This window comes from Pinus tabuliformis, chromosome 6, assembly GCF_031772625.1.
Source record: "Pinus tabuliformis cultivar Carrire ecotype Pingquan chromosome 6, CPIR1, whole genome shotgun sequence".
NCBI classification, from domain to species: domain Eukaryota; kingdom Viridiplantae; phylum Streptophyta; class Pinopsida; order Pinales; family Pinaceae; genus Pinus; species Pinus tabuliformis.
The window spans coordinates 268504323-268523648 of record NC_142292.1 but is presented as its reverse complement, the minus strand read 5'-3'; the positions used below and the strand labels follow the sequence as shown (position 1 = coordinate 268523648).

General features: G+C 40.3%; 1 pseudogene; it reads right to left on the bottom strand.

Moving 5' to 3' along the window:
- The window catches only part of LOC149258397 (glycine-rich domain-containing protein 1-like), a 52884-nt pseudogene extending 34537 nt beyond the window's left edge, over positions 1–18347 (bottom strand).
- Positions 18348–19326: the final 979 nt, after the last annotated feature.

Sequence of the window (19326 nt, the reverse complement as noted above, 5' to 3'; positions counted from 1 at the left end):
ATGGCTCACTTGACAAGCACAAAGCTAGGCTTGTGGCAAAAGGTTTTGCACAGAAGGAAGGGTTCGATTATGAGGAGACCTTTTCCCCCACAGCAAAATGGGCTACCATACGTACACTCTTTGCACTAGTAGCTCAGAACGGTTCGAAAGTCCATCAAATGGATGTAAAAACTGATTTCTTGAATGGAGATCTAAAAGATAATATTTTTATGTCTCAGCCTGAAGGATTTGCTGTAAAAGGACAAGAACATAAAGTATGAAAACTTGTGAAGTCCTTGTATGGCCTCAAACAAGCACCGCGAGCCTGGTATGAAAAACTAATTGAGCATCTTCTGAAAGTCAATTTCAAACATTTTCATCTTCATGATGCAACTTTATTTGTGAAGAAAGTTGGCAAAACAGTTGTATATCTTGTGGTATATGTAGATGATCTTTTGATGATAGGGAACAATGAAAGCTACATTGCATCCATAAAGAAGGAATTGGGGAAAAATTTTGAAATCACTGATTTGGGCTATGTTCATTACTATCTTGGCATTGAAGTAACCCAACATCCAAAGTCCATATTTATTTCTCAAAAGAAATACATTGGAGATCAATAGGTTTGGCATGACAGAGTGCAATCCCCTTACCACTCCAATGGAACAAAACTTAAATCTCACATCTATTGAAGGAAAAGAATTTGAGGATGTTGTGGAGTACTAAAGAAGGTATGTTTTTGATGATTATTTCAGTATCTTTTCATTAGAACTTGCAAACCTTTTGCATCATGAACTCGGAAAATGATAAAGAATTATAATAAAACATGTGAGATTAATATGCAAGACTAAAACGCTGACAATTGCCATTTACTTATGCAGGAAGGAGGGAAAACGAGAAGTTGTCGTTCCAAAGGAAAGGACAAGGATGGGTTAGCCACTGTCCCTTTGACAGGAGACCGAACGCAAACAAGGAAAAGCAAATCAAAGCGAATCATCCTGGAAAAGGAGGTGGAGATATCAGCTCGACGCAGGAGAGAAAAGAAATGACTGAGGACTAACGGTTCGGAGAATCCCTCAGGATCCTTGATCCTGAGGGATCATTGTTTTAACTATTTTTGCACTTAGACATCTCTGTCGTCACCCTTATAAAAGGGGCAGCACTGTTAGCTCGGGAGAGAGTTAGATTCGGTTATGCTTTTATGTAATTTCTTTTAAAGATCAAAACTTTGATCATCGAATCTCGTTAAGAACTAGTTTATTGTAATTCTGCTCTATGCACTAATACAAACTTGGTTATTACTTCATCTCTGAGTCTGGATTAACTTCAAGCAGTGTACCCCTAGAGGCTAAGGGCCCGGCCCTGGAGGACACTTGCTCCTGTATTATCACGTTTGGTTTATGCATGGTTTGCTTATCGACGTTATTTGGTAATCTGATGTGTTTTATAAGTTTACATCACATGCTCTGTTATGTTTAATTCATTAAGGTTTCTACGGACAAAACTATTGTATTGACTCTACATCATATTATTGTTCTTTTAAGAGTTGATATAATATTGCTAGTCTTGACAGAATACTGTTATTGTTCCATTACAGAGCTTTTGTGTTGTGCACCTGTTCATTAACGTTACGGAATTCATCTTGGGAGTTATGTTCTTTACGATTGTTGGATTTATGAACAATGTTGTTCTATTTTGAAACTGAGATTGATACTTGGATCAGATTACTATTTAAGTGTGCTATGTGCGTATACGGTTTTTAAGCGCTATTCCATAATTTATCAGTGCAGTTCCATTGGTGTGTGATGTTCGATTCACCCTTAAGAGTGAAAGATTGCCGTTTGATTATGATTAATGCATTTGATCTAACAGATTAAGATTGTTACTGCTTGTGAGACTTAGTTGTTGTTCTATTTCTTAGCTGCTGTCCTATTTCAGAATTGTTGTTCCATTTCGGATTTGTTGTTCCATTGCAGACTTGCTGTTCGATTTCTTAATTGTTGTTCCATTTCTTATCTGTCGTTCCATTTCCTGTCATTTGTTATTTTGGTGTGAAGAATGATCTAAGGCTGTAGTGAGCATTGACATTTACTGTCTGGCTCTCAGGTCCACAATCTATTCTCTGATTTCCTTTTCCATCATTTTCCAAAGGCATGGGTTATTTCTACCGAACCCTTGACTGATAAGTTGCTTAGTCTTTTGAATGTGTGATTTAATCCTTTGAAGAAGTTAAGCTGTAGACAAGCATTTACTCTTGTATTTCTGAAACACTTTACTACTAGCATTACTCTAGCAAATGATAGCCTTAGACTGAGACACTCTTTGAAATAACAAAACGCTCCCGGATTGACATATTAATGTGAGGTAATTAGAGGTGAAAGAGACCCTTTTTATAGCTCTACATTTTGGCGTCGTTGCCGGGGAAAGAGTGTAGCCATTTGTTCCTCTTTTTTTCAAAGTAGCGTACGAACCTGTTAGGGAAGAATTGGATTTTAAAACGGAAGGTAAGAACCTGCATGTGGAGAATGTAAAATCCCTACTCCTCTATCCACTTTCCTACAGATTTGCTGTTGTTTTGTTTGAATAGAATTTAGTAGTTAATTTGAGTGCATGACTAAGCAGAAAAAACTTGAAAAAAATCCCAAACCTCTACCCAAGCCAGAAAATGCTAAGGGGTCGGTGACCCTTGGTCGACCGACCTTCATAGATGAAATCTACAAGAAAGCAGAGTCTTAGCCCTCAGTAGGACCTAGGAAAGTCATTTCTAAATAGCCTACTAGTCCCCTTCAGGCCACAGCATCACCATCTATAGCCTTTGCTGAGGTGCATAGTCAAACTGAAGAGCAGGACTTTCAAGAAATTGAAAATTCTACTCCAGAGCTATTGCAGGAAGGGAATTTCAGTAATCTTTAAGAAGGAGAAGGAGAGACAGGGGAAACTAAGGAACCAAGGTCTCCTATTGGAACAACTCAGCCATTAAACAGCCTGGAAAAGGGAAGTGCTGCAAAAATCATTGTTGAAGAAACTCAATCTCCTCAGACATCAGGTATTCTCATTATCCTGGATAGAGGAAGTGTTATTAAAACTATCCCCATTAAAGCCATTCCCTCTAAACCTAGGAATACCCTCCTAGATATCCCAGAAGGTTATTGGCATATATTCGAACCAATGGCTCAAAATCAACCAAACACCCAAACCTCTACATTACAATACCCTATAGTGGATTATGCAGCAAATGTGCCTATGAAAGCAATCCTTCTTCAACATATCCCTGCATTCCATGGTCTTACATCAGAAGATCCGGATGAATTTTTATTTGAATTTGATGTACTGTGCAGGGGATATGATTACACCACCGACCCCTAGAAACTGAAACTATTTCCATCTACATTAAAAGGGGTTGCTTTAAGATGGTTTATGGGATTAGGTGGCGGGGTTATAAATAACTGGGATCAAATGAAAGAATCTTTTCTAAAAAAATATCAGGATTATTGCAGGTCTAGAGAACTGAAGGACGAAATATTCCAGATGATAGCTAGACCGAATGAAACATTAGAGGAGTATGTGGAACGTTTCCAGTATAATCTACAAAGATCTCCTTATGCATCACTACCTTTACCTGATAATGTGTTAAAAATAGCATTAATAATGGGCATGAAGGAACAATGGATTGAAACATTAAACATTATGGGAAAAGGGGATATTTATCAAGAAAATTTTGCTGACATTATTGATTTATGTATCAGGAGCTCGAGAAGCAAGACAAGAGTAAAACTGGCAGAACATGATCGGTTTGTAAGAGATAATAAAATTTCGACAGAAGGAGTAACACGTGTAGAAATTGGAAATTTATTGGAAAATTTTAAAACTGATATACCAGGGACACTGACCACACAACTTGATATTATGCGGCCAAAAAGAAGCAAATGGAGGCAGAACAGAATTTGGCAATCTTCTGTCCCTAATGCAGGAAAAAGCATAGCCACAAGGAGTTTCCACTAGATGAAGTCCAAACATGCGCCATTTGTACAAAAGATCACCTTACGGAGAGTTGTTCCTCACTTCCTGGATTGAAAGCTGTATATAAGGAAGCAGAAGAAAAGCCAGAATCAGTGTATTTGCTCAACCAGTGCCGTCAGTGGCAGCCGAGACAATCTGGTATGTTTCCAGACCCAACTTCTTCTTTTCAGCCTCTGCAGCATAATGCTCAACAATATAACATGTGGCAAAATCAATCCCAATCCCCATTTCCAAACTGGTCACCACAGTCATTTCCTTCTTCAAATCTGTGGCTGAATCAGGTGAGCCAATCTGGTTGGCCGAATCTTCCTTATACCCCACCATATTGGCAAGGTAACTCATATCCACTGCAATGGACTCCCCCTACCTCAAAAAGTTCAGCCTGGCAGACAAACTGGCAGCGACTGATGCATAAGCCAGTAGGAACCATTCCGCTCCCTCAACCTACACTGCTAGCCTTACAACAAAATCCCCAGTCTAATCTGAGACCACAACTCCCAGCCCAACTCAACCCCAATCCAAATAATATACCGGTTCAATCTGTCCAAATCATAGAAACACCAGAGATAGGAGCCGATCTGAGGGAGTGTAATGATCTTCAGTTAAGATCTAGGCATATTATTGAAACCGAGGGAGATAAGACAGTTCAAGTTGAAGATCAATTACCCAGAGAACATCTGTCACAACAAGAGGATGTGAATAAACAACAAACTCATAATCAAGCAACCACATCCTCTCCTCCGTTCCCAGAACGATTAGTCATACCTCGACCTATACAATATCCTGATTTTGACATTCTTGGGGAATTACAAAATCTGTACATAAAAATTCCACTCCTCCAAGCCACTCAAGACATCCCGATATACGCAAAAACTATCAAATAATTGTGCATAAAGAAACCAAGGAGGAATATAACAGATAATCCAAGAGTCCAAGTAGTCGGCACTTTATCTGACTTACTATCAAGAAACGAAACACCCATTAAATATGAAGACCCAGGAAATCCAATTGTAACTATCCAAATTTATGGACTGACCCTGTCCAATGCCTTAGTTGATCTAGGAGCTACAATTAATATCTTAAAAACCACTACTTGCCAAAAGCTAGGCATACATCTGTAGAACCCACCTCTACCTTGCTAGAATTGGCTGACCGATCCGTGGTTAGGCCGGAGGGTACACTACATGATGTCATGGTCTCTGTTGATTCCTGGGAATATCCAACCGATTTTTTGATAATAAATCCCAAAACCCAACTTGGTGGAAATCCATTGATTTTATGTAGACCTTGGCTTGTCACTGTCGATGCTTATATTGGCTACCGGCAAGGAAATATGACCATAACCAAAGGACCAAATATGAAGAACTTAGTTCTATATCCTCTAGCGTAGCCAAGTGTCATAATGATCAAAACTAATAAGCACCCTGTATCATACCTTACTGATAACATTAGATCTCCATTAACTATACAAGAGGCACTTGATTTCAAAGACCAAATAGAAGATGATGCCATTAATAATTTCATTAGTCAAACTGAATCTATATCCTGCACACAATGTCATATGATAGAAGCAGCATTTGATAATGAATTAGAAGAAGATCCTCTGAAAGATACACATGATCAAACAATACCTATTACTTCTGTTGCAAATAGTAAAATTGTGGAAATTGAACCGAGAAAAACCTTAAATATTAATGCCAACCTCACACCTGAACAAGAAATGAAGCTCATCCATTTATTAAGGAAATATAAAGAAGCATTTGCATGGGACTACCCTGATATGAAAGGAATTGACCCCCAATTATGTACACACCACATTTATATAGAAAAATATGCAAGACCTGTTCGTCAACCTCAAAGGAGACTAAACCCTCATCTAAAATATGTGGTAAAAGCTGAACTTCAAAAACTTTTGGATGTCAATTTTATCTATCCTATCTCTGATAGTAAATGGGTCTCTCTGCTTGTGGTGGTACCAAAAAAGAATGGAAAATGGAGAATTTGTGTGGACTACAAGGAGCTAAATAAAGCAACATAAAAAGACCACTTCCCTCTCCCATTCATCGACCAGGTATTAGACACTTTAGCAGGAAAGAAATTCTTTTATTTCCTGGATGGCTTCAGTGGATACAATTAGATTCAAATTGCCCCTGAAGACCAAGACAAAACTACTTTTACTTGTCCTTGGGGAACATTTGCCTACCGATTTCTACCTTTTGGCTTATGCAATGCTCCTGCCACATTCCAAATGGCTGTCCTTAGCATTTTTGCAGATTTAATAAATGACGGACTTGAAGTATACATGGATGACTTTACACCATACGGAGATGATTTCGATCCAACATTGGATACCCTAAAAAAAGTCCTACAACGCTGCATTGCTACCAGGCTTCGTTTAAGGCACAAAAAATGTTATATGATGATGACTGAAGGACTTATCCTAGGACACTATATTTTAGCAGCTGGCATTCAGGTAGACCCAGCCAAAATCCAAATACTTTTTCTTATTCCCACTCCTACCACTCAAACAAAGGTACGCAGTTTTCTTGGATTTTCTGGTTATTATAGGAGATTTATAGAACATTATTCACACATTGCTACACCTCTATATGTACTAACTGGTAACATTGATTTTCTTTGGACAGAAAATGTGAATGTGCTTTCAAGGATCTGAAGAAGCTTGTATCCACAGCCCCAGTCCTTCGAGGACCAAATTGGGATTTTCCATTCCAGATATCATCTGATGCCTCAGATACAGCCATTAGAGCGGTCCTTGGGCAGGAAGAGGATAAAAAACCATATGCAATTTATTACATTAGCAAAAATTTATCCCCTGTTGAATTAAACTACACTGTTACTAAAAAAGAGTTTCTAGTTGTAATACATGCTATCAATAAGTTTAGACATTACATTACTGGATATCCTATTATCTTGTACATAGATCATTCTACCATAAAATATTTAGCAAACAAGCCTATCACAAATGACAGAATAACTAGATGGTTGCTTTTACTGCAGGAATTTGATATTACAATCAAGGATCGACCTGGAAAAGAAAATCCTGTAGCCGATTTTCTCTCAAGAATGCCAAAGCCAATCGACGCGGCAGCAGTTGAAGACCAATTTCCGGATGAGCATCTATTTGTTGTGGCTGTTCAAACACCTTGGTATGCTGATGTTGCCAATTACCTAGCAGTAGGTAAATTACCAAAGCATCTAACCCCTAATGAGTGGAAACAGATTGTTCAGCGGAGTGCTCGATTTTCATGGATTTGGGGCTATTTGTTTCACACAGGGGCAGACATGCACGTCAGGAGATGCATTCGAGAAGATGAAATCTTTGACATTTTAAAAGCCTGCCATGATGGGCCATGTGGTGGACATTTTGCCGATCGTAGAACTGGACATAAAGTGTTGCAAATAGGGTATTATTAGCCCACTATTTTCAAAGATGCAAAGAAATTTGTCCAAGCCTGTGACAGTTGCCAGTGAGCAGGACACCCTAGTCAATATGATGAGATGCCTCTGAAACCACAGCTAGTCATCAAACCATTTGAGCGATGGGCTCTTGATTTCGTTGGACCAATTAACCCATCATCAAACTAGAGAACATATATTTTGGTGGCAACAGAATATGTCACCAAGTGGGTTGAAGTAGAGGCATTGCCTAGAGCTACAGAGGACCCTATCATACAGTTCCTGTTCCATCTATTTGTACATTATGGCCTTCCAAGAGAAATAATTACAGACGGTGGACCACAGTTTGCTGGGAACAGAATAGCTACAACACTCAACAAATATCATGTCCAGCATAAAATCACTACTCCATACCACCCACAAGTGAATGGACAGGTAGAAAGCAACAATAAAATAATAGAATCAATCCTAACGAAAACCATTGCTTCACGTAGATGTGATTGGGCTGCCAGACTACCTGAAGCACTGTGGGCTTACAGAACAACATGGAGAAGCACCACTGGTTACTCACCTTATCAATTAGTGTTTGGAAAACAACCCATTTTCCCCATAGAATTCGAAATCCAAACATTACGAACAACACAGGAAGTTGGATTAGATTTAACCGAGGCACAGATTAATCGATTGCAACAGATCAACGAGCTAGACGAAATTAGGCTCTCTGCACTTCAAAACACTACCCTGACCCAACAAAAACGAGATAAATGGCATGATGCTCTCATTAAAAATAAAGTCTTCCACAAGGGAGACTAGCCTCTTTTGTACGACTCCAGGTTTCAAGACTTCCCCGGGAAACTGCAGACTAGTTGATTGGGACCATATGAAATTCAGAAGGTACATGACAATGGGACCCTTACTCTAATCACTATTGACGGTTCTGGATATGCCTTCAAGGCAAATGGCCACCGAGTTCGTCTCTATTGCAAACCACTCACTCGGGAGTCCTTCTGCCAGCAGTTATGCCAAGACGCTGAAATGGAGATTTTGGGGGAGGAAGAGAAGTCTTCCTCACCTGTAATTCATTAAGGAATTCATTTCTTTCTACAGTTTGTACATAAGTTCTTTTCTTGAATCATTTTTGTACATATTTTTGTTGTTCCTTTCTTTTTTTCAAAAGAACAACATTTTCTTATGGTTGTTCCTTTTTCAAAAGAGCAACCCCCTTTGGATCAGTCGTCATCTTGTTGCAATTTGGTTCTTTTTCTTTATTTTTGCGTGTTTTGTTGTTCCTTTTACAAAGGAACAACGTTTTTTATCTCTGTCGTTCATTTTCCAAAGAAATGGCATTTGTGTGTTTTTGTTGTTCCTTTTCCAAAGGAACAACATTCTTGATTTTTGTTGTTCATTTTCCAAAGGAACGACATTTGCCTGTTTTGTTGTTCCTTTTCCAAAGGAACAACATTTTTTATTTCTGTTGTTCCTTTTCGAAAGGAACGAAATTTCTGTGTGTTTACTGTTCCTTTCCCAAAGGAACAACATTTTTTATTTCTACTGTTCCTTTTCCAAAGGAATGACATTTTTGCATCTTTTGTTGTTCCTTTTCCAAAGGAATGGCATTTTCCTGTTTTGCTGTTCCTTTTCCAAAGGAATATCATTTTTTATTTCTGCTGTTCCTTTTCCAAAGGAACGACATTTATGTGTGTTTGTTGTTCCTTTTCCAAAGGTCCGGAACAACATTTTTGATTTCTCTGTTGCTTTTCCAAAGGAAAGGCTTTTTTGCGTCTTTTGTTGTTCCTTTTCCAAAGGAACAACATTTTTGATTTCTGCTGTTCCTTTTCCTAAGGAACAACATTTCTGTGTGTTTACTGTTCCTTTCCCAAAAGGAACAGTATTTTTGAATTTCTATTGTTCCTTTTTCAAAGGAACGACATTGGTATGTTCTGTTGTTCCTTTTCCAAAGAAACGACATCTGTGTGTTCTTCTGTTCCTTTTTTTCAAAAGAACAACGTTTTCCATCTTTGTTGTTCCTTTTTCAAAGGAACGACATTTGTATTTTCTGCTATTTGTGGTCTTTTGTTGTTCCTTTTTCCAAAAGGAACACCACTTGCATGCTTTTGCTCTCCCTGTGAAAAAGCTTGTTCCTTTTGCTGTTCTAAATTGAGGATGGTTATTGCTCTTGTTCTTTCAAGTCTTGTAGAATATAGCTATGCGCTTATGCAATGGATACAAAATCAAAACATATTGAAATCAGCCAATCATAAATCGCTATCTTTATAAGGCTCCGCATTGGTAAGAGGACAAAAGGAAGGACACACTTACTTATCATCTTTTGTTGTCACTATTCTACTAATTCTGCTATGACTGGTTATCTTTATCATGATGATCCCTTTTAGTCCTCTTTGAATATTATTTAGGAATAAGAGCAAAGGGTTTATATCTTCCTATTGAGATGTTAATACTTCTTCCACTATTCCTAATCTTAAGGAGTGTTGAACCACCCTTTGTGTATAAATAAGGGAAAGTACTTTATGAAAAGGAAAGAAAAAAGGGTAAACATGACTTATAAGTTGTCAAATGCAGGATAGGGGGTCTCATCAAGAGCCAACCTACCATGATCATGAGGATGAAAATGAAGTGGCATTCCCACTATGGCCACCACACCAGGGATATGGTCCAAAAGGTATATCAAATAAACAACCCTCGAACAGGAGGTCTCATCATGAGCCGGCCTGCCCACTTTCCGCTCCTTCCTCGTGAATGACATTATGGTCAACTAGTCACCAAGCCAGCATAATGGCCTACATTTTGACATCACGCAACATTCCCTAAGCATACACAAAGGATCATGGTTCCATGGGTGAAGTAAACAACTCTGCCAAGGTTATGGACACCTGTCGGTAGCAGAGCACTGTTAATGGTATTGAAGTCACATTATTTACACCAATAGGTAAGTTACTAGCACCCTTCTGTTTCTTATACCTTAGTAATTAATCATATATCATTTCCCGAATTATATAACGCATGTAAATTTATTATCACCAATTATGGCAGAGTAGTTGACAATGACCGCATGAGACTTGGAATGTACGGAAGATGTCCTATCCTCCCAGCTTTGCATCATATCACAACAGCCTCTTACGTAATAAGCGATCCAACTCTATCCCTCGATTTCGGTAATTCACTGTTTTTGTAAACATGGCATATTTCCATACACTATTCCTTTATGACTCTATTTCAGAGCGGGGGCTGCTCCTTTATTTGATGGTTGGGATAGCCTATCACATTGCGGGGGGGAGGTTAACCTCATCATTCCCTGGATTACGTGTCATCTTACTATTCAGGAAGTTGTGTACTAGGGTATGGCACAGCTCAACGACATACTATTTTCATTTTTTTTCTGCATGAATTTTTGTTCATAAGCCATTTCTATTGTATACTCTATTTTTGAACAAGTCTTGTGTCTATTAGCCTCTCTGTGTTTCAACAACACAAACAGCTACCGTTACATTGATAGTTTACATTGAAACCATGGGAGGAAGATCGATTCGGAGGGAACCGCAGGTGTTGATAGTCTTTGCTGCTGCCCGGGAAATCCTGGCAAGAGCAGGGTGGCTGACTTATCTCAACCGCTTGCAGGAGTCTAACGAGACGGTGGCAATTGAATTCCTGCAGAATTTGCAAGAGGATTACTCCACAGTGAGGGGGAGACACATAGCAGTCACCGATGACATAATCGCAGAAGTATCAGGACTACCATCCACCAGACCTATATGGACGTTAGAAAAGGAGAGATTGCAGAAGATTATAGAAATCTTCCAGGACGAAGGCCAGAGCCTGGCAATTAGAGGAAAGGGAGTTATGCCAGCAACACTAAGAGAGCCCTGGGCAGAATTGACAAGGACCATTCAATGCTACATCACCTGTGAAGGCAGAAAAAATGTGGTAAGACGACGACATCTTAAACTCTTAGTTGTACTAAAGCAAAAATGCTCTGTAAATTTACCTGTACTTTTGAATTCGTTACTTCATGACGTTGCACGGAGCATAAAAAAGGAACAACATGTAGAGTCAATTGTTAGTCATAATGGGTTGATTCAGTTAATTGTTAGCCATAGCCTCACCCAGTAGCAGAGCAGCTGGGAAGAGCTAATTGCCATGATAAATGGGGGATTGACCACACCATCCCCAAAACGTAAACATGCCACCAGTACACCCGAGCATCCAGAAAAACGTAGGGAATTAGCAAAACGGAAACATGCCACCAATACACCTGAGTGTCCAGAAAAATACAAGGAATTGGAAAAGCGTAAACATACCACCGGTACACCCGAACGGCCAGAAAAATGCAAAAAATTGGTCCGGCTAGCATGACTATGAGGGAGGCTGGATAAGCCCCAGGAAAACACCAACCGGCCAGTAGAAATTGAATATGAGCAACCCTCATGGCCAGAAGGGGAGGCCGAGTAATCTAAAGAAGAAGAAAAAGAAGAAGGGGTCGAGCAATTTGAAGAAGAAGAAGAAGAAGAGGCTGAGCAATCTGAAGAAGAAGAAGAAAATGAAGAAGGAGCCGAGCAATCTGAAGAAGAAGCCAAGCAATCCGAGCAGGAGGAGGAAATGGAATAGCAGGAAGGTAGCCCATTGCAGGACCCAGTGGGAGAAGATGAATTGGCTGAAGTCTTGGCCAATATGGGCGAATATGGCCAACCTTCCAGTCCATCAGACCTCCATGCCGAAAAGAAACCCTAGGAGGAAAATGCACTTGAAGAATCACATGTAAAGGAGGCAAAAGAAGAGAATATGCCTGTTCATGATGAAGATATGATAGGAGATAATGAATAGGAACAATCCGTTCCTAACCAGAAGACACCGAAAGAAATTCCAAAGGAAGCAAGGGCAGAAAGAGAAGTCGCCCAAGAAATGACAGACCCAATTAGGGTTCTTTCCCCAGAACAGCAAGAGCAGAAAAGTGAAGAAACACCCCAGAAGGAAAATCCGGGAACTAGTCAAAGTCCAGGCCACAGTGAACAGCCTGCTGTTCCTTCTAAGGAAATTTTGGAAATTAAAGAATTGTGAAAGGAACGGCAGAGATTATTGAATATAATAGTCCAGCTCCACCAGTAGATTAGGATCCTAAAAGCAAGGCAAAGGGTAAAAAGGACTTCAGGAAGGAAAAATGTGACCACTCCAGCAAAACCCCGCAAGGCACAGGGGCGAAGGACCAGAATTCATCCTACTGTTCAAAACCCTGTCGAGAACTAGGCTGCTGTTCCAAATGATGCTGAGAAACAAACTGATGTTCCAATTGAAAAGGAACAGCAATAGACTGATATTCATGTTAAAATAGAAATGGATGAGATGATGACCTGTGATAAGGAAATTCAGACGGAGGCACCACTTTTGGGAGTGATAAGGGTTATGAACTCAAAGCAATGCAATAGGAAAGTTCAGGTAAAACTCTCGGCCTCCACTGCTGCATGGAGAAGAGATCCAAAAACAGTAACCCTATGAAATGGGTTGAAGCAAGCTCAACAAGAAGTAGAAAAGCTTAGAGAGCAAATGGTCCCTCGCAAAAAGTATGAAGAGCTACAGCAGCAGCTTAGGAACGTCAATCAATCCGAGAGCTGGGCTTTTGAAGGTTGGTGAAGGGAACAAGAGAAAGTCGCAAAGGTAACTTGTAGGCTAGATATCGTTATCAAGCAGATGGATACCTTGTGTTCTTTATACAATGACGTCTTAGCATGTAGAGCCCCTGCCAAGAATTATGCCTTGTTTCTACTAGAACGGTATTTGCAACTAACAATAAAGGCTATTAAAGGAGGTTCTCCCATACAAATTAACAATGTTAATGATTTTATAGACTGTTGTAAGCACTACGGGGTAAAAGTCCAAAGACTACTGTGTGAGTTCTATTTACATAACCTTTTATTAGACCAAGAGACCGAGCTGAACCCTGGCCCTTTTGTTGGAGGCATCCAATTGAAAGCATTCATCTCATTTGGGGTTAATCAAATTAAATGGCTTAAAGTCTATAATACTTTCCAGAGGCAAGAAAACGACCTAGATTTGTGGGTAAGGGTTGAGCCTAGGGACCCAGTACAGTTGTGGAGAGCACATAGAAACCTCATGAAGACTCTGGGTGTAATTGAAACATTAGGACCCATGCATGAGGAACTCATTCGATAGGGATTATAATACTTTCTTTCTATCAAAGACCTTGCCATTGATGCAGCTAAATTTCGATATCAAATCTCTAATCCGAATATCCAGCTCAGGGAACCGTTTAAGTATGAGAATTTTAAATTAGCTACCAACCACTTGCACCTCTATGGTGAAATCGTTTTGAGGGCAGGGCCATCTTGGTTAGGATATAGGTTCCGAAGTCCAATTATTTGGCACCCTACACCCAGATACCAAGCCCTATATGAGATGCCCGAGGGTCAGATAGGCCATTTCTTTGACTACCTAGTTACTCATCATGGTTGTAGGCCTCCACATGAGATTCCATCTCCAGCCTATTCTCTCACTGCTTTGCATGTCAACTACAATTTTTTCATGAGGGCATGAAATAGGGTAAGCAGGGGGGTGTGTGGAGTACTAAAGAAGGTATGTTTTTGATGATTATTTCAGTATCTTTTCATTAGAACTTGCAAACCTTTTGCATCATGAACTCAGAAAATGATAAAGAATTATAATAAAACATGTGAGATTAATATGCAATACTAAAACACTGACAATTTTCATTTCCTTATGCAGGAAGGAGGGAAAACGAGAAGTTGTCGTTCCAAAGAAAAGGACAAGGATGGGTTAATCGTTGTCCCTTTGATGGGGGACCGAATGCAAACAAGGGAAAGCAAATCAAGGCGAATCAGCCCAGAAAAGGAGGTGGAGATATCAGCTCGACGCAGGAGAGAAAAGAAATGACTGAGGACTAACGGTTCGGTGAATCCCTCAGGATCCTTGATCCTGAGGTATCGCTGTTTTATCTATTTTTGCACTTAGACATCTCCGTCGTCACCCTTATAAAAGGGGCAGCACTGTTAGCTCGGGAGAGAGTTAGATACGGTTATGCTTTTATGTAATTTCTTTTAAAGATCAAAACTTTGATCATTGAGTCTCGTTAAGAACTGGTTTATTGTAATTCTTCTCTATGCATTAATACAAACTTGGTTATTACTTCATCTCTGAGTCTGGATTAACTTCAAGCAGTGTACCCTTGGAGGCTAAGGGCCCGGCCCTAGAGGACACTTGCTCCTATATTATCACATTCGGTTTATGTGTGGTTTTCTTATCGACGTTATTTGGTAATCTGATGTGTTTTATAAGTTTACATCACATGCTCTGTTATGTTTAATTCATTAAGGTTTCTACAGACAAAACTATTGTATTGACTCTGCATCATATTACTGTTCTTTTAAGAGTTGATCTAATATTGCTAGTCTTGACAGAATACTGTTACTGTTCCATTACAGAGCTTTTGTGCTGTGCACCTATTCATTAACGTTACGGAATTCATCTTGGGAGTTATGTTCTTTACGATTGTTGGATTTATGAACAATGTTGTTCTATTTTGAAATGCAGTCGTATTCTTTCTAACTGAGATTGATACTTGGATCATATTACTATTTAAGTGTGCTGTGTGCGTATATGGTTTTCAAGCGCTGTTCCATAATTTATCAGTGTTGTTCCAATGGTGTGTGCTGTTCGATTCGCCCTTAAGAGTGAAAGATTGCCGTTTGATTACGATTAATGCATTTGATCTGATAGATTAAGATTGTTACTACTTGTGAGACTTAGTTGCTGTTCTATTTCTTAGCTGTTGTCCTATTTCAGAATTGTTGTTCCATTTCGGATTTGTTGTTCCATTGCAGACTTGCTGTTCGATTTCTTAATTGTTGTTCCATTTCTTATCTGCCATTCCATTTCCTGTCATTTGTTATTTTGGTGTGAAGAACGATCTAAGGTTGTAGTGAGCATTGACATTTACTATCTGGCTCCCAGATCCATGATCTGTTCTCTTATTTCCTTTTCCATTAGTTTCCAAAGGGATGGGTTATTGCTACCGAACCATTGACTGATAAGTTGCTTAGTCTTTTGAATGTTTGATTTAATCTTTTGAAGAAGTTAAGCTATAGACAAGCATTTACTCTTGTATTTTTGAAACACTATACTACTAGTATTACTCTCGCAAATGATAGCCTCGGACTGAGACACTCTTTGAAATAACAAAATGCTCCCAGATTGACATATTAATGTGAGGTAATTAGAGGTGAAAGAGACCCTTTTTATAGCTCTACAGATGCAACAAAGTATAGACAGCTTGTAGGAAGTCTCAACTACCTAACTACTACCAGACCAGGTATTTTATTTGTTGTTGGAATCCTCTCTAGGTTTATGCAAAAGCCTTGTGAGGGACATTGGTCTACTGCAAAAAAGGTTCTAAGGTACTTGAAGGGAACTCAAGACTTTGGAATCAAGTATACACAGGTGGACGACTTCAGCTTGATTGGATACTCTGATTCAGACTTCGATGGAGACAAAGAAACTGGGGTATCTACTTCAGGATATGCTATGAGTCTTGGATCAGGAGCTATCTCCTGGAGATCACGCAAACAATCAATTCCACCAGATTCCACAACAGAAGCAGAATACGTGGCAGTTGCTGAAGCAACAAAATAAATTGTGTGGCTCAGGAAAATTCTTGAAGATTTGCAGCTAAAACAAGTAAAATCAACTCCACTCATGATTGAAAATACCTCTGCAATAAAGTTGGCCAAGAACCCAAAGTTCCATGATCGAACGAAGCACATCAATACTAAATATCATCTGATTCGAAATCATGTTGAGGCCAAAACAATCCATCTCCATCATTGTTTCACAAATGAGCAAATTGCAGACATCTTCACCAAAGCGCTTGGAAGGGAAAAGCTTGAATGATACAGAATGATGCTTGTGTTAGCTACCTATACCAATAGGTTTCATATTTCATGATTGGCTATAGACGTTCCAAATATGCTCTGCTTTGATCATGCAAAGATCACATATTTCCAAAGGAGTACAAGGTATGTTTATAGCTTGGTATGGACTCAAATTTTGATGGATGGTCCAACAGTCTAATCTGGACCATGTCATGTTTTAAATTGCAGTTGTAGATTAAAGAAAGAAAGTCTGTCCAAACTGTTTAATCTTGGCAGACAAGTAGCTTAGGTAGAGAAATTAAGGTTCCCAACTGCTTAATCTGGGACCTTGGAAGAAATAAGGGTAGAAGTAGATAGAAAAAACAAAAGAAAAATCCAAACAAAAGAAAAGGCAAGTAAGGGCCTGCAAGTCCAAGTGCACCCTCCAAGAAGAAATAAAAAATGCTAGGCAAGTAGCTGGGTAGGTAGTTGAGGTTGCAGAAAGGTTATCTTTACCATTGCAAATGTGTTAACTATGTTTACCAAAGCAAAGTCAATCAATTGACAAGGGGTTCTTCTTCATCAAGTTGCAACAAGCAAAGGAGCATGTCTAACTCCCCTTTTCCCTTTTCATGTCATTTACTAACATTCCCTCATCACTTGAGATTCATGGAAGAATTATGGTTTCATGGTGGTTCTTAATCTTTTTAGAAGCCACATTTCTTGTCTAAAATCTTTTCATTTTGATCTACTCCCTAAACTAAGTGAGTTTCGAGTAAACTTAGTGTTTTCTCCCTCCATTCACTCCCCCCATCCATATTAACTCTAACCCTACTATGTAAATCCCCTATATTGCCTTTCCCCTACTAGTATTAACACCATGGTGTATAAACCCCAAATTTTGTCTAAATATCCCTCCCCTTGGCATTATAGCCATATGTTCGCTAAAAAGGATCAAATGACACTTGGTCATGTTGATAAACCTAAACCTAGCCTTCCTCCCCCTTTCTGAATCCATTGTTAACTCATTGCACCCCATTTGCAAATATAAACCCTATACAAGCCCCTTTTTGACCCATAACCCCTTTGAAATCATGAAAAATCCAAAAAAACCCACTTCCGCCGCTTAAACCAAAGTCTCGGCGCATATATTTGTTTTTCGAAATATATTGAAAAACCTTACCAAACCACCATACCCCGATGGTCTTCAGCCTAAGCGCGCATCCCGAAAATAAATGTTAAATAATACCGCCCCCGCCATACCCGCCGATCACTTCGTTGATCCGGCAGCCGTCCGATCGGAGCTTGAACATCCAACGGCTCTTATCGCATCGGAGCGGCTCCGACGTCCACCGTTTACCCGCCGTACCCACCGATCACCTCACTGCCCCGACAGCCGTTGGATCTAGCCCTCTAGATCCGACGGTCCTCATTGATATCGGAGCGGGTCTCACATTCGACCGATATCGTCCGATGTCCGTAAAAAGGTTACGTCATGCGGCAGCCACGCGTCCCCGCCACAGCCCGTTGGAGGTACGTCTGACAGATACCTCCCCCGTACCATGAGCGGTGCGATATGAAACCACTGGCAGTTTCCGGTTTCTGTTTCCCCACCTATACTACGTCACCTCCACGTCATCCCACGTCACTGCCACCATGCCGTCACGTCAACCATTGCGCCCGACCGTCTGCCGATCTGTCTTGCCACTTCACCATCCCCGTGGACCAATCAGAGCCCGCCACCTCACCTATGACGTCATCCGACCTTGACCCCACCTACGACATCATGCTGACGTCAGCAGAAAAACGCGCCAAAAGTCCAAAAAACCAATATTATAGTGAAATTTCGCGTTTTTTCCCATTTTTCTTCCAAAAGAGTTTGTTGCGCCTGCATGCAATTTTTACGTCCACAGTCCACCAACCTGCAGAACCTGACCAGGAGACCTCCGGAGCACCAATCCTGCCTGCATATACGACCTCTGCTCGCTGTTTGCCAGGTGAGCACACTTCCAAGCACACAAGCCGGAGAAGCTGCATCTTCCTCAACTGCCAAACAGCAAACTACCAAGGCCACTGAAAATATATCCAGCAAAGGCAAAGAAAAGGAAATGGAGACAGAGCAACCACATCAAGAGAAGGAGCAGTCATCTACATTGACTCAAGAGCAGGCAGATAAAGGAATGCAGCAGCAAGCAGAGCAACAACAGCAACAAGGATTGCAGCAAGAAGAAGGGCAACATGACAGACAGCAGCCCTTACAGCAGGAAAGAGTAATTGATCCTTCAACTTCCACTGAGCAACAGGCTCAGAACATAGTGCCTCCTAGGCCAGAAGTCACCACCGATGCCTCGGTCCTCCAAACTCCACAGAAAGAGGACTTAAGCAGAAAAAGGGATAGAGAAACTCCTTTGACTTCATCTATCAACCAGGGAGAGAAAAGACAAAGATTGAATGACTTTTCGGAGGATGACATAGCAATAAGACAAGCATTGGGCATGGGCCCACCCAGCAGAGAAGCTTCAGCAAGTTCCTTTCAGCAGGAACAAGAGAGAACAATGGGAGGAGAAGTCAGCTCCTCTGGCCAGCAGAAAGAAGGTGGACTCAGTATCAAACAGCAATTTATAGACATCAAAAGGAGGAGTGATCCTATCAAGATACAGCTGTACAATCATCTGTTAAACATGGCTCCCACCAATCAGCAAAGACTCATGTCTGCCTTTGATGTAAGTGAAGGCAAAATGATCATGAGTCATTTTATGCCCACAGCACTGCATCCCCAATCTACCTCAGATTACCTCAGGACCAACCTGGAGGTCCTGGCCAAAGACATACACCCAATGGATAAAATTGAACTGCACAAACAGACCGGTGAGATGGTGTATGCCTCCTTGGCAGACAAAACATTAGAGAATTACAAGCTAGAGAGCATCCTTAATGCCACAGCCTCTCAGCTGGAATTGGAGAAGGCATCATCCCAGGTGAAGGACAATAGAATAAGGTCCTTGGAAGACATAAT